Source organism: Eumetopias jubatus, unplaced genomic scaffold (assembly GCF_037043125.1).
Source record: "Eumetopias jubatus isolate StellerSeaLion01/CBP00866 unplaced genomic scaffold, mEumJub1_p1.0 scaffold_5, whole genome shotgun sequence".
Lineage (NCBI taxonomy): Eukaryota > Metazoa > Chordata > Mammalia > Carnivora > Otariidae > Eumetopias > Eumetopias jubatus.
Window position 1 is genome coordinate 11,173,689 of NW_028274811.1, and position 15,591 is coordinate 11,189,279.

Genomic DNA, 15,591 nt, shown 5'->3' on the forward strand with positions numbered 1-15,591 from the left:
AGGCGCCCCCCATGCCTGTTTTCACAGCAACCTAGTGTAGGTAATTTAAGGGGCTGTTTAGATCTCTCATTCTGTGTGGAATGTTTGTCTAATTTTAGTACTAGTGAAAAAAAAACCTCTGGGGGTACCTGGCTGGCTCTGTCAGAAGAGCGTGCGACTCTGGATCTCGGGGTCGTGAGTTCGAGCCCCACGTTGGGTGTAGAGATTCCTTAAATAAATAAAACTTAAAAAAAAATAGAACTCTCTTAGAGGGCTTTCCAAGGGCTAACGACATCGTTTCTTCCCTACGACAAGCCTACTTTTACTTTTTGTGAAAATATTGAAGAACTACTCTGAGGTGCAAGGTTATTTTCCTTAACGGTCTTTTTTCTATGTTAATAACTTTACATATATTTCTAAAAGATTTTATTTATTTATTTGACAGCGAGCAAGCGAGAGAGAGAGAGAGAGCACAAGCAGGGGGAGCAGCAGAGGGAGAGGGAGAAGCAGGCTCCCCACTGAGCAGGGAGCCCAACATGGGGCTCAATCCAGGGACCCTGGGATCATTACCTGAGCTGAAGGCAGATACTCAACCGACTGAGCCACCCAGGTGCCCCAACTTTACATATATGTTTTTTTTTTTTTAAATACAGGAAATGGAGCCATAAACCGAAAGTTCAAAGAGTGTTCATAAATGATATCTGCATTCGCCTTCTGAAGGAGGGACTTGGCTTTTTGACCATGATCCCAGAGACACTGAAGGGAATGATGACCTGCAGGCACTTAGGGGACTCAGTGCTCAGGGCAACTGCATCCACCTGCTGGTTTTATGGGCAGTTTGAGGAAGATTAACAAGGAGGAGTATAATTGCTGGTTAAAACATATTTCCGCAGACTTTCCAAGTAGCTGCCTAAATGGCAGGAGAGAGGAAGCGTGTATCAGAAGAAGACATTTTGAAAGCACATTCCAAATAGTTCTGACACAGTCTTCTGTCCCTTGATTGCGCTCCAACCACATACTGCTCCTTGACCTAAATAAATGTTCCCTGAAGCATTCTTATCTTCTATCTCAGCCAGTTTTTTTTTTTTTTAAGTTGTGTGGTTAAAAATCTCACCCGTTCATTCATTCACTTAACAACTATTTATCAAGTATCGATTTTGTAAGAGAAATTCCAGGCTCTCCCAGAGCTTAGGTGCTAGCGCAGAAAGACCGCCAGGGAGTCAGCAAGCAAATCAACGAGATCCTTTCTGCTGGTGATGAGGGTGATGAATGACCTCAAGTGGGAAGGAGTGCTGGAAAATGTGAGTGAGTGATCTCCAGAGAAAGTTGGCTGGGGCTGGGACCCAAAAACATGAGCAGGAACGAGGGAGAAGAGGGGGCAAAGCAGGCACAAGGGTTAGCGACCAAAGAAGGCCTCCGTGGTCAGCCCAGGGGAGCGAGCGGGAGAGAGCAATGGCAGACTAAGGTCAGAGAAGAAGTTGGAGCAGGGTCATGGAATTTGGATCCTATGCTAAAATGAGAATTCAGTGGGTGACTCAAGGGGTTTACTCAAGGGAGGGACAGGGGAGTCCTCCAGGGAGGACTGCCTAAACAGCAGGGCCTTTTAGGTAATGATGCTTCCCCTCCGCAGAGAACATGACCCTGGGGACCCAGCAGGTGGCCGGGAGGCAGGTTGGTGGGGGCGCAGTCCACTGTCTCATGCTGTCTTGCAAATGCATGGGTTGGTCAGACCTGGAAAAGTCATGCTGCAACTATGCCCCAAACTGATTTTTTGACAAGACAAACAAAACAAAACAAAGCAAAACAAAACAAAAACCCGAAAGATTAACTAAAGTGACTCTGCAGTTTTCTCAGTAAGGAGAAACCTGTTCTACCAGGAGGCTGCCCTCATAACACAGGCCTGAGACACAACCAGCTGTATGGGTTTTCTAAGTGAATTATGATCGGAACACACATCACTTGACGTATGAACTGTGCCCGGGCCCTCAGTGGATGGGGGAGTCTGTCCTCCAAGCCTTCCGTGTGAACGTTGACAGCAACAGGGACAAAATGCTAATGCTTACTGAACACTTAACTTTTGCCACGTATTCAACTAAATCAGGTGATGGCAAACTTTTTTCTGGGAAGGACCAGCTAGCAAATGTTCTGGGCGCTCTGGGCCATGATCTCTGTCACCACTGCTCAATGTTGCTGTTGGAGTGAGAAAGCAGCTACAGGTAACACATAAGGAATGAGCGTGGGCCTGTTCCAATAACACCTAATTTCCCAAAACAGGCAGCAGGCTATTGCTTGTCCAAAGTCGTGGACAAGCTTGATGACTCCTAAGTGATTTACATACACGAAGTTCTTTGATCCTCAAAATCGCCCTTAATTTATAGATGAGGGACTTGTGGCACAGAGAGGTCATGTAACCGACCCAGGTGGCACAGCTCATGTGTGGCGGAGCTGAGATTCACACCCACGCATCATGGCTCCAGAAGCTGACGGCCAAGTCACCACGAGTGTGGCTGGGCCAGGACAAGCCCCAGACTCAGTCACCTCTAGGCTTCACTTGCACATTTATGAGTGATGTGGTTTCTTTACCTATCAGATGCCTAGCTCACAGGGTAATAAGGAGAATAAAACGTTGGGGAATGGAATGGACCAAACAGTACAACGTTTACATCAGCCCAGCGCTTTGGAGGAGTTGTCAAGTCATTTCACATTTTTGTGGCCTTTTGGTGTCATATATGAGGGATGCCCGGGAGGTGGCCTCTGAGTTACTGGGGACACCTGCATCTGGCTACGTGTGATCATCTCGGCAGTTCATAGAAAAATGGCAGTATTAGCAGCCTAGGATTTTTCTGCATCTGTCCTTTCCTCTACATACTTCATGCAATTATTACAAGGATCAAATAGAAGAGAAAGGAATACAGAGAATTCTGGAGAATAAGGAATTTTAACAGCAAGTCTGTAGTGTGTAGAATGCATTCAGGGAGAAACTTCATGCTTCGTTTTCTTCCTCTGAAAATATGTGTTCTTTAACAGATATGCTGGGAGCTCTCTTGGATTTTTAAGAGATCAATCAAAATCCTTGGGAGTTCAAATTTAGTTGTTATTTTGGAGAGTGAAGTTTTTATGGTCGAACCGACTCCCATCTGTGTTCACAAGCTGAGTCAAAGAGAAAGTTTGTTGGGTTACATTTTTGAGCCCCAAAGCTTTCTTTCTTTCTTTCTTTCTTTTTTTTTTAAAGGTTGTATTTATTTATTTGAGAGAGAGAGAGCACACAAGCACATGAGGAGGGGGAGGGGCAGATGGAAAGGGAGAGGAGCTCAAGCACACTCTGCGCTGAGCACGGAGCTGGATGTGGGGCTCGATCTCACGACCCTGAGATCACAACCTGAGCTGAAATCAAGAGTCAGAAGCTTAACTGACTGAGCTACCCAGGTGCCCCCAAGGCTCACGTTCTGTATATCATTTCTAATACCACACGGCTCCCTTTTTAGATATGTCTACAGAGAAAAACTAATGTCTGCAGTGGAAATTTATTTTGCACAGAACTCCTACTTTTCCTTTTCGTATTTTTGTTTTAAATTTTTATTTTTGGAAGAATTACAGATTTACAAGAAGTTGCAAAATATCCGTGCAGGGAGGTCCCATGTGCCCTTCACCCAGCTTGCTCCAACTGTATCACCTTGCAGAGCTAGGGTTCAACATCAAAACCAGGACACTGATGTTGGCCGAGGACACAGAGCTTATTCAGGTGTTACCAGTGTTATATGCTGTTCTGTGTGTGTGTGTGTGTGTGTGTGTGTGTGTGTGTGTGTGTAGTTCTCTGCAATTTTATCACAGGTGTGGAGGAGTGTCACCACCACCACAACCAGAATATAGAACTGCTTCATCAACCCAAGCTTCCCTTGTGCTACCCCTTTATAGCTAAGGCCTCTCTCCTTCCCGTCTGGCAACCAGTGATTTGTTCTCCATCTCTGTAATTTTGTTCCTTCAAGAATGTCACATAAATAAAAAGTCAGGCAGTATGTAACCTTTTGAGACTGGTTTCTTTCCTCCACAAAATTCCTGATGCATCTATCTGGCATTCATCCTTTCTCTGGCTGAGGAGTGGTCCACAGTATGGACGTAGCAATAAGCAACAATTTGTTCAACTGTTCCCCAAGGGAGGACATTTGGATTATTTCCAGTTTGGGAATACTGTGAATAAAGCTACGAGTATGCATGGGCAAGTTTTTGTATAAACATAAATTTTCATTTTTTCTGGAATAAATACCCACAAGCACAATTGCTAGATGATACAAAGTGCATGTTTCGTTTTCAGGAAACTCACACACGGTATCCCCAAGTGACTGTACTATTTTATTTTTATTTATTTTTAAAGTATATGTTAAACTGGGGCTCCTGCGTGGCTCAGTGGGTTAAGCATCCCACTCTTGGTTTCAGCTCAGGTCATGATCTCAGGGTCATAAGATCAAGCCCCACATCGGGCTCAAGGCTCAGCAGGGAGTCTGCTTAGGTTTCTTTCTCTCCCTCTCCCTGTCTCTCCCCCCTCAAATAAAGAAATAAATCTTAAAAAAATAAAGTATATGTTAAACAAGAAAACTCCTTTGTGAGTTCAACATTAACTAATATCTATTATGCATATTTTAAGATTTAATTCAATGATTTCTTTTGCTATCTGACAGAGTACAAAATTCATCTTATATCAGATCTACCTTTAACTTAAAATTCACCCAGTGGTGGAGGAGAATGTAAACCTCTTCATGTCCCTTCTCTTGAATACATTTTATGGGGTGTCTCTTTATTGATATCATCTTATAAAAACAAGACAATCGCCACTGCATTCAAAAACGTGTTTCTCTCCTTCTTATTTCCAGGTGGAGAATCTAAAGCAAAGTGAAACCAAATTTTCTTTCCCTTAATATCCTATAGTTTAAGAGCAGAAAAAAACAAGCTCTTACTGGGTGGACTCAAAAGGTACACTTAAAAAAACTTGATTTTTCTCCTTTCTTTTCCTTTACTTCATGTAGACAGACCAAAAGATCAAATCACAGAAACGCCTTTTTCTAAAAAAAAAAAAAAAAAAAAAAAAAAAAATCAGAAAGTGCTTAGAAGCAGGTGGCATTCTCTATAAAAGAGCAAAGAGAAACAAGGGCAGGTGGAGCCACAGGACCTCAGGGGCTGCAGGAGGAAAGGGGGTGCCTGAGCTCAGCTGCAGAGCTTAGGAGTCAACGGACAAGTATCTGTTGAGAACTCACTACCCGCCTGACACCGTGCTGGCTGGAGAGATGGGAGGACATGGGCTGAGAAGAATAATGCTCTCCAAGCACTTCCTGTCCAGCTGGGCGCCACGTGGTTCCCCCATGAAGGGAAAGGAGATGGACATAGGCCAGCATATGCTTAGTGACAACAGCCCGCATGTGCATTGACCGCGGGCCAAACGCTGGGCAGAGAGCTTTGCATATTACTTGTTCAACTGTCCCCACAGCCCTGTGAGGGGCCTATCCTCATTCCCATTTGACAGATGAGGACACTGAGGCTCGGGGCGTTGGTTAAAATACAACATGTCCTTTGCGACAGTCTGATTTTCCATGGTCACTGAAAATGTCTCTCATCTATGTTATCTTTCCTGCCCCCGAGGCCCCCTCCCTAGGAATGTGCAGCCTGAGCTGGGGGATGGCTGTAGGCCACAATCTCCTTCGACCTGATGTGACTTGTGGCCAAAGTCTTTTTTTTTTTTTTAATTTTTAATTTTTTTTGAAGATTTTATTTATTTGACAGAGAAATAGAGCCAGAGAGCACAAGCAGAGGGAATGGCAGGGGGAGAGGGAGAAGCAGGCTCTGCACTGAGCAGGGAGCCCAACGGGGGGCTCGGTCCCAGGACCCCGGGATCATGACTGGAGCCGAAGGCAGATGCTTAACCATCTGAGCCACTCAGGTGCCCCAAAGTCTTCTTTGACTGAGACTTACTTCATCTTGGCCACTGTATACTGAACTCACCTGAGCTCCAGAAAGCGGGAAGAAGGGCCCTTTTCCATTCCAGAGAACGTGATCACCTTCACTATTGTTTTCCATCTTTATTTGGGACACAGAACTCCCTTCTTCAACATTTTACACTGGGAAAAAAAAAAAGGACAAACAGGGATTGTTTTGGTTGAAGAAGAAGGTAGAGGAGAGGGGCACCTGGGTGGCTCAGTCGATTGAGTGTCTGCCTTCGGCTCAGGTCATGATCCTCAGGGTCCTGGGATCGAGCCCCACGTCGGGCTCCCTGCTCGGCGGGAAGCCTGCTTCTCCCTCTCCCACTCCCCCTGCTTGTGTTTCCTCTCTCGCGGTCTCTTAAATAAATATTTTTTTAAAAAGAAGGTAGAGGAGGGGTCAAGGTCCCACCTGTTCTCACCACTTTCCTTCCCTGGAGGCATCTGAGAGGCTTATCTCTGAGCAGTTACTGCTCAAAGCCCAGCTGACTCCTACCTCGTCTCTGAACCTAAGAGGCACAGAAGTATCATCCTGTTTCGGCCACAACTGGATGAAAGCCCTGGTGAGACGCTGGAAGTGGCACCCAGGGGTGCAGATGAAGGAGGCACTCCACACCTGCTTGCCCACTTGGAATGTTCTGGTGCCCATAGTCCTGCCGCACCTGCTCCACACCTGCTCGCTCACTCCAGGCTTCCAAAACTATAGCATGTATGTTAACAAGCAGGTATTTTCCAAGCAGTAAAAAGTTGAAGCTAATGCCAGTCATTTGCATCTAAATCTAATAAAGAATCTACATTTTTAAGGGCTGGGAGACAGAAGAAAACACAAAGAAGAAAAAGATTGTCCAAACTGGGAAACCAAGGTGCTAAAAAAAAAAAAAATAAATAATAATAATAATCTCTCTACTTCACAGCTTTGCTGAGATCCAACCTTGAGGGTGGGGTTTGTGGCCAGAAACTTCCTGCTGATTTGAGCAGATGAAATCCTGTGGTAGCTCAAGGTATTACAGCAGCAGGACAAAGCATTTGCTTGGATTCTTGTACAGGATTTTAAATAGAAAACAGAATGCCTGTGTCCAGATTTGAGAATTTTGTATGGAACATGAGGTCATTTAGCTGCTCTTTAAAACAAGCAAACCTTTCAAGGGATATTTTATTGCTTCCAAAATGATTTTTTATTCCTTGGAGGCTTTTTTTCCTTGGCACTGTGGGGTTTTCTTTTGGGTTCTTAGGTTAAAAGAATATGATAAATATACTCAGCGTTTTAAAAAAAAACAAACAAGCTCACAATTCTACATTTTCAAGAGAGAGAACTTTTACCCTTGTGTTTCTGATGTGAGTCTTTGATACTCTGCCAGGATTTGATTTCGAGCCATTAATCCATTAGGGTGATATAAAAATCTCCATCCTCTGTTCCATGACCCACAGCTAGAGGCATTCACCAGAAAAACTAACAGTACAGATGATGTTTCACAGAGCCCACGGGTGGATTTCAGGGTCAGAGATTTCCAAAAGAGGAAAATTTCCTAGAGAGTTTCTATGTAAAGATTCAGAGCCAGGGCCTCTCTTTTGATGATTCTGAACCACTCACCCTCCATATGGGAGAGGTGGAAGATGAAAACATGATGTCAGACTGAGCCCACGTGCCCACCTCCCCAAACCCTTTCAATTAACAGGATATATATTTTAAAAAATAAGTAATACTTGGGGTGCCTGTGTGGCTCAGTTGGTTGAGTGACTGCCTTCGGCTCAGATCATGATCCCGGAGTCCCGGGATGGAGTCCCGCATCGGGCTCCCCGCTCAGCAGGGAGTCGGCTTCTCCCTCTGCCCCTCCCCCCCCCCCCCCCGCGCGCCGCGCGCGCGCGCTCTCTCTCTCTCTCAAATAATAAAATCTTTAAAAAAAATAAGTAATACAGCCATGCTAGAAGACAAGAGTTACCATGACGTGGAGGACGTGTTGCGGACCGCCCAGAAGGCAGAAAGAAGACAGGACTGGACTACAGAGGACATTGCTGGAGATGGTTGCTGCAGGGGTGGGTGGGAGCTGTTCTGGCCAGTGCTCTCAGCTCAGAGATGCTGGGTTCCCCATGTGGGAACAGGGACACACAACTGGGAGGACACATCAGTCCACACTCCACTGACAATCATGTGGCAGAACGGATCGACACTTTATTTTATCTTTTTTTTAAGATTTATTTATTTGAGAGAGAGAGAGAGAGAGAGAGAGAGAGAGAGAGCATGAGCGGGGGAGGGGCAGAGGGAGAGGGAGAAGCAGACTCCCCACCAAGCAGGGAGCCCGATGTGGGACTCGAGCCCAGGACCCCAGGATCATGACCTGAGCCGAAGGCAGATGCTTAACCGACTGAGCCACCCAGGCGCCCCCAGGATCAACACTTTAAAGGTGCATGATTTTCAATCAGGAAATTCCCATTCTAGATATTGTCCCCAGAAAAATAGTTGTACACATGTAAAAAGAGTATGAACAATATGTCCTTAAGAGAGTGATTGATTTATGATATAATTGTGTGACATATTCATAACAGTGGGGAAAAAACTGTACTGACTGTAAATATCATGTATGAGCATGTAGAAGCATGATAATGTGTTTTTAAAAAGCTTTAAGGGGTGTCTGGGTGGCTCAGTCGTTTGAGCGTCTGCCTTCGGCTCAGGTCATGATCCCAGGGTCTTAGGATTGAGTCCTGCGTTGGGATCTCTGCTCAGCGGGGAGCCTGGTTCTCCCTCTCCCTCTGCGGTTACCCTGCTTGTGCTCTTGCTCTCTCTCAAATAAATAAATAAATAAAACCTTTTGAAAAAAGGTAGTAGAACCATCCAAAAATCTGATGCCACTTATATTTAAAAAAATTTCAATGGGTAGTTTTCTAAATGTAGATCTATAAATATGTATTTATATAAATGGACATAAAATTGTCTGTAAGGATGTATATCAAACTAAAAGGATGTTAGCCATGATTGCCTTCTTCTACATATTTCTATAGAGTTTGGACTTTTTTTTTAAAGATTTTATTTATCGGACAGAGAGAGAGAGCACAAGCAGGGGGAGCAGCAGAGGGAGAGGGAGAAGCAGACTCCCCGCTGAGCAGGGAGCCCGATGTGGGGCTCAATCCAGGGACCCTGGGATCATGACCTGAGCCGAAGGCAGACGCTTAACCCACTGAGCCACCCAGGCACTCCAAGTTTGAACTTTGAAAACAGATTAGAATACACTCATGTATTGTGCAAATTTTTTTTAAAATTAAAGTTTTTAATAGTATGGAGTTTCCTCAGAAACTTAAAAACAGAAGTACCCTACAATCCAGTAATTGCACTACTGGGTCTTTATCCCCAAAACACAAAACTACTAATTCAAAGGGATACCTCCCCCCATGTTGATTGCAGCATTATCTACAGTAGACAAATTATGGAAGCAGCCCCAAGTGTTCATCAGTTGATGAATGGGTAAAGAAGAGGTGGTGCGTATCTACAGTGGAATATTACTCAGCCATAAGAAAAGAGTGAAAACTCACCATTTCAGTTTGGAAATCAGTGGAAGCATGATGATTACAAACACCATGGAGGGGAGTCTCCACCACCTTCTTATAGCCTGGGGAAGGCAGAAGCCCTCGCTCAACCTTTGCTGCGCTGGGGCCCCAGTTTTCTCTGTGGTGTGTGGCTGGGGTAAAATGGTAAAGTTATGTCAAAGTTCTCTGCCTTGCTAGGCTGCCCTTTTCCCCATCCTCTGGCTACAGAGAGCAGGCTTTGTTTGGGCCTCTGTGTGTCTGTCCCTGCGAGCTTTTCCTGGCAGGATGGCATCTTCAGCTCCGAGAGAGAGATGCAGGAGGGCAGGAAAAAAACCCAGTTAATCCAATGCCAAGTTGTTCTGGGGGATCCCTGCTGCCCAGAGACTGTCCACCTCCTCTCGTCACCTTTCAGAGTCTTTTATCTTTGTTTTATATATAATGTCTAGAGTTTTTAGTTGTATTTAGTGGGAAGGATAGAGAAAGGCGTGTCTGTTCCAGCTTCCTACACATGGAAGTCCACTTATTCCTTTTAAAATGTTCTCTATTTTGGGGCACCTGGGTGGCTTCATCAGTTGAGCATCTGCCCTTGGCTCAGGTCATGGTCCCAGGGTCCTGGGATCGAGCCCCACGTCGGGCTCCCTGCTCAGCGGGGAGCCTGCTTCTCCCTCTCTCAAATAAATGAATAAAATCTTTAAAAAAAAGTTCTTGATTTTGATTTAATTTACAAAATAATACCTGTTTACCCTGACAAGTGAAACGATAAAAAGAAGCATAGAGAAAACCTAAATAATATGCATACACCCTCCACCTCTGCTGCTTCTCTGTTGTCACCCCCGCTGCGAGGTAACCACGGTTCATCACCTGGTGTGCTCTCATCACCCGCTCCTCCACGTTAATGCAGACGTACTAAAAAACATAAACAGGCACTTTATCTTCGGTTCTGTTTCTGCAAAACTGCCTTTTCTCCTTGTCCCAAATAAGCAAGCTTTGCCTTGTGTTTCAGTTTGGAAACTACTGGAAGCGCTATGGTGACAAACACCGTGGAGGGGGTGAACTGCGATCGCACACAGCCGAAGGCGCCCGCTCTTTGCCTGTGCCGGAGAAGAAAAGACAAAGGCAACGAACAAGTAGTGATTTTTTTTTTTCTGAGCGTTTGTATCTATCTGAAGTAACTTAGAGCCTGTTGTGTTCCTCTGCACTTGGAATCCGACCCCAGGACATATTAACAAAGGGGAACCTGGGGGCCAGGAGGTGCTGCCCTGAGCGTGGGGAGCCCCCTCCCACTGCTACACCGGGCCTGGGGCGGGGGGGCGCATGTGCTCACAGAAGGAAAATCCGCCCCCGCCCCCGCCCCCGGCAGCTCCTCCTCCCACCTCCAGACCACTGCCCAGCCAGAGGGGCACTGGCGGGGGGGGGGGGGGGGGGGGTAGTTGGAGCACCTCTGCTTTGGGGAATGAAGCCGAACAGGTGCAGGACATAAGATGATGACCTTCCTCCCCACCCCCCAACATGTGACAGGGGTCCTTACCCTTCCAAGGGAAATGGAATCTTCTTCATAGATGTAGTTCTGCTCAGTGCAGTGAAAATTGCTCTTCTAAGAGCCTTGTGTGTTCTGGAAAGAAGGATGTCTATTTGCCAGACCCCCAGGTCCGCTTCCTCCGCAGGGGTTCTCAGGTGGGAGCCAAGCCAGTCCTCTTGCCTCTAAGAAGCAGCCACAGTGCTCTCTTTCCCCTACTTTTTTTTTTTTTTTCCTTTTTCAAGTCACACGGTCCATGTCAGGTCTGGCCAGGAGAACGGGGGCTGAGCGAAACTTGTCGGTTCATCTCATTTCGAGAGCAGTTAAAGGCTCAGACTCTGAGGATCCAGGCCAGGCTCCAAGCCTTGCAAACTGGCACCCTGGGCAAGCGACGTCCCCTCTCCCTTCCTTGCTTTACTTCTCTGGAAAAGACCTAAGAAACGCAGGCCTGGGGCGCCTGGGTGGCTCAGTCGGTTGAGCGTCTGCCTTCGGCTCAGGTCATGATCTCAGGGTCCTGGGATCAAGTCCCGCATCGGGCTCCATGTTCAGCAGGTAACCTGCTTCTCCCTGTACCCCTGCTGCTCCCCCTGCTTGTGCTCGCTCTCTCTGACCAATAAAAAATAAATAAAAGCTTTAATGAAAAAAAAGAGAAAGAAACGCAGGCCTGATGCGAGGATTAAATACATTAGGACAAGGCGGGGCACATGACAAGCATTCCTAACTTATCAGCTGGTGATAATTGCTTGATTTCCCAACACCAGGGCTTTTCACAAACACACACAGAGATGCAGGTGCCCACAAGCTCCCTGGGCTTCCTCACTCTCCTTTGGTAAGTTTTGGACAGAGGGAACAGGAAGCTAGACCTGTTAGTGACCCTGGGGAAAGGGCGGGGAGCGAGATCTCGGGACAGCGAGGCTGAGCGGGCCGGAGGAGGAGATGGACGGACAGCTGGACCGCTGCATCTAAGTAAGGACGAGGGCAGAGTAGTATGTAGGGAAAGTCAGGGTTGTTCCAGAGATGGAAAATGCCTGGCAGACAGCGTTCTGTTTCCAGCACCGCGCACACACTGTCTGTCCTCTGCTATGGAATTTGGGAAGGTGCTGGAGGAAGGCGTTCCTCCCCACGGACGGCAGGGGGGTGTGAGATTGTCTCCTTCAGAACCTGAGGAGCAAGGTGCTTCTCCCCTCGGCGCTGTGAAGGAAAGCAGTCCCTCCACATCACCGTGTCCACATTCGCTCGCAAATTTAGGATGGCCCGGAGATGTCACACTTCTCCCCAGGTCCGCCACTCCTGTCCAAAGCCGATTTCATCAACATTGTTTTTCCGTTTTGTGTTTCTGAGTGTTGACTTCTTCATTGACTTGATGATCCTCCCCGGCCTCCTTTAAATACAGCCAGGTTAACTGGGCGGACTGGTGGAAGCTAGGCTCAAAATAGGAGCAATTAAATTCATTAGACCTTGGAGGGATGAATTAAAGTCATTTTTTCTCCCAAGAAACAGTACAACGGCTTGAAACCTGCTTCACAGCTACATTCCAGTGCCTTCAATATTATGAGATAAGACGGGCACTCAATTCTACAGAACTATTTATGCCTCACCATCCTAAAGCAAGGATCTTCTGTTGCTGAACCCATTCCAGGGATGTGTATGGATTTGAATAATGAATAGGGAGCTTCCCTTAGGAACGGAGTCTCTGTCACAGAAATACTTCATTGCTTAGAAATAGCCAGCTGGGACTAGGCCACGATACCCCATTTATCCCAAGGCCCGTGTTGTAGGGAAGGAGTGACAGCCATTCCCCACCAGGCACTTCACGTGCAATATTATATCTTGAAAGAGGGCGGGACATTTCTTACCAATTTTACCTGCATACGAGTTTTCTCAAGTACAGGAGATATCAGCATTGTAGATGAACAGAGCAAGAAGCTGAGGCTCTATGTTCATTCCCGAGTAATTATAAACACCACTTCTGAATTCATCTGTATAATAACCTGAATACTCATTGACCACATTAGCGAATTGTGTTCTTCTTTTTCTTCTTTTCTTCTTCTTCTTCTTCTCCATCTTTTTTTTTTTTTTAAGTAGCCTTCACGCCCCGCAACAGACCCAGCGCAGGGCTTGAACTCACGACCCTGAGACCCAGACCTAAGCAAGATCAAGAGCCCAATGCTTAACCGACTGAGCTGCCCAGGTGCCCCCGGATTGTGTTCTTCTGGTTTCATAAAGTCCTTTCTGTTATTCTTGGACAAGCCCTTACTTTTGTGTGTTTCAGTGCTGTTACAGTGAGAACACTCCTCCATGGCTCTTCTCTCCAACCACGATCAAGTCTCCTAATCACGGGAAAATTCACTTTTTATCTACAGGGTCACCTCTAGGTCCCCAAGGAGCAAACAAAGATTCTCAAATAGAAATGCAGAGCTGCCTTCCGGGACCCTGGTGGATCCCCTCTGCCACTGCTCTACATTTCACTTTGAAAAGCCAATTTTCATTGTGTAATATGGTTAAAAAAAAAAAAAAAGACACTAGCCATACTAGAGAGACCGCTGAGCCCAGCACAGTCTGGTACATCGGAGACAGCGTTTCTCCAATTGTGGTCCACACATCCCCAACACCCAAAGGATCCCCTGGAGAGTCTGCTAAAAATGCAGACTGCTGGGCACCGTCCCAGATTTATTCGTGCAACATCTCTGTGCATGGGGCCTGGGGAAATGCATTTTTAACTAGCTTCTCAAGTGATTCTGCAGCTAACAGTTAGAGTTCAAGATTCGCTGAAATGGTTGGTCCTTTCTAGCCACCCAAAAGTGACAGTTTGACAAGCTCTTGGAGAAAAACATCTGTTCTATTTTAATAGGGATGGGAAGAAAGGCATAAGTAATTACTGAGTGTGTAAAATGTGCCAGAAACAGCGCTAGTTAAAAGTAAATGTGTTTTCAGGGTGCCTGGGTGGTGCCCTCAGTTGAGTGTCGGACTCCTGGTTTTGGCTCAGGTCGGGATTTCAGGGTCGTGAGACCGAGTCCCTCTTCAGGCTCTGCGCTCAGTGGGGAGTCTGCTTAAGATTCTCTCCCTCTCCCCCAACCAACATGTGCACGTGCATGTGCTGTCTCTCAAATAAAATCTTTTTATAAAAAGAAAACAAGTGTGTTTTGTTTAAGCACTACAAATCCTTGTTGAGGTGATCCGTTTACAGTCAAAAACATGAGGAGCTGGGATGCATGCCCAAAGTTCTAGAATTTGATCACTCCGACAGCTGGGAGCTGGCTCTGCAGACGCACAGTCCGGGAAATGGAGAGATGCATTACCCGGAGAGACCTTATGGTGGCGCACAGGGGGCACTGAGCCTCTGGGATGCCTCATCCTTTTGATGACCAGTCTAAGCTCCCGGTGGGTAGGTGGTTTATGAAATGGCCTTTTTGTCCTACATGTGTCTGATGAGAAACACAGATGGAAGACACAGCACATTTTGGGGAATATATTATTAAGACTGTCATCAGTTTTTTTTAAAGATTTATTTATTTATTTGAGAGAGAAAGATAGCACGAGTGAGGGAGAGGGAGAGAGAATCCTCAAGCCGATTCCCCACTGAGCGCGGAGCTGGATGTAGGTCTCAATCTCAGGATCCTGAGATCATGACCTGAGCCGAAACCAAGAGTCAGATGCCCAACCGATGGTGCCACCCAGGCGCCCTCATCAGTAAAGTTTTTTAAGCAAGCATCTCACCCACCATTTACTGACAATGTGCGCTGGGCTTTATGCTCAGCTCAGTTTCAGAATTTATTCTTCAAAATGGCCTATGGGGTAGATGCTATTAGTTCTATGTTTTAGTGAAGGAACAGAAACATTCCTCAGTGCGAAACCCGCGTACGCTCACACAGCTGGCGTGCTGCAGAGGCTGGGGTGTCTGTTGGGCTCCAAAGTCCACTGCAGTCCTAAGAGCTAGGATCAGTGCAGCAAAGTTCAGCTTCTGCTGTGATACTCGAGTAGAGGTCTGGTGCTGTTGTACGTTTACAGAAAACCTTTTGTCTCTTTGTTTATTGTTAAATGATAGTTTTGCGTAGCTATGGATCCCTCCTGTTGAACATTCTCTGTCTTGCTCTCTTTTCACAGACAAGCCAATCCTCCTCTCTCCAGATGCATCCAGCCTCTTCAGTGCCCATTTAATTTAAGGGGAGGAGACACTATCTGGTTGTGGATGAGTGTTGTGTTGGGTTTTCCATGTACGTGCTAGAGTTTCTACTAGCCTGTGTCATTTGTAAGATATGCCAGTAAGAGTTGTGTACATGGGTATTGATTATACATAATAAGTTCACCTCATCTATTAAGACTTCTGAAGGGCACCTGGGTGGCTCAGTCGGTTAAGCGTCTGCCTTCGGCTCAGATCATGATCCCAGGGTCCTGGGATCAAGTCCCGTGTCGGGCTCCCTGCTGGGTGGGGAGCCTGCTTCTCCCTCTGCCCCTCGCCCTGCTCACGCTCTCTCTCTTGCTCTCTCTCTCTCTCGAATAAATAAATAAAATCTTTAAGAAAAAAAAAAAGACTTCTGCTATATGGGCCCAGGAACATTTCTGGTCCCCCACCCAACATACCATACACAGGGCAATTCTTACTCTAACAGA